At 75.7% G+C, this 637-nt stretch overlaps 1 protein-coding gene across 2 annotated transcripts in view; it reads right to left on the reverse strand.

Moving 5' to 3' along the window:
* The window catches only part of MRPL36 (mitochondrial ribosomal protein L36), a 2,402-nt gene that overhangs the window by 701 nt on the left and 1,064 nt on the right, over positions 1–637 (reverse strand). The window contains exon 1 of one of the 2 annotated variants that reach the window (XM_008051173.1): positions 602–631. The exons of the other annotated variant lie outside the window; for it this stretch is intronic. The gene's annotated coding sequence lies outside the window, so the exon portion shown is untranslated. Of the gene's footprint in view, positions 1–601; positions 632–637 lie in introns of those variants that run through there. 2 annotated transcript variants of the gene reach the window in all.

A 637-nucleotide genomic window follows, 5' to 3' on the forward strand; every position in this document is an offset into this window, starting at 1 on the left:
GCCTCGGCCCAGGTTCAACAGGGCAGCCGCTAGCCGGCTGTGCTGGGAGATCGCGGGCCAACGCGGGGCCCCCAGCCCTTCCACAGGTGGCCCAGAACGTGCAGACGGGCAGGCCCGGTTGGGCGGAGCCCACGCCGGGGCCACCCCCGCACCTGCCGAGAGTCCCCCCAACTCCCGGACGAGGCTGGTTTAACCGCGCCCCGTCCCTTCCCGCCAAGGTGCCCGGCCCCAGGCCGCGGCGTGTCGGCCCAGTTTCGGGGCCGAACCCAGGTGACCGCGAGCCCTGCGGCCTCCGCACACGGCGCTGGCGCGCCGACCCCGGACTCGTGCCCTTGGACCCCTCTCGCGTTAGGGAACCCCAAGGCCGGGGCGGAGCCTTCCCACGCAGGCTGCGGGGCAAGCGCGACCGAGGGCGTGGACCCGCGTCCTCTGCCCCGAGAGCCCCAGGCCCTGGCCACGCTCCGACCGCGACTTGCTCAGGGAACCGAGGCCTGGGGATCCCCAAGGGACCGGGCCCGCTTTCCCGCGGCTCTGGCATCGCCCGGCGCCGCCACCGCCCAGACCCCGCCGCGCCGCCGCCCGAAACGCCTGGGACCCCGACCTGGGAGGAAAGCGCCCAGCCGGCAACACGAGGGCA

Source organism: Carlito syrichta, unplaced genomic scaffold (assembly GCF_000164805.1).
Source record: "Carlito syrichta isolate Samal-C Ts95f unplaced genomic scaffold, Tarsius_syrichta-2.0.1 Scaffold169025, whole genome shotgun sequence".
NCBI classification, from domain to species: Eukaryota; Metazoa; Chordata; class Mammalia; order Primates; family Tarsiidae; genus Carlito; species Carlito syrichta.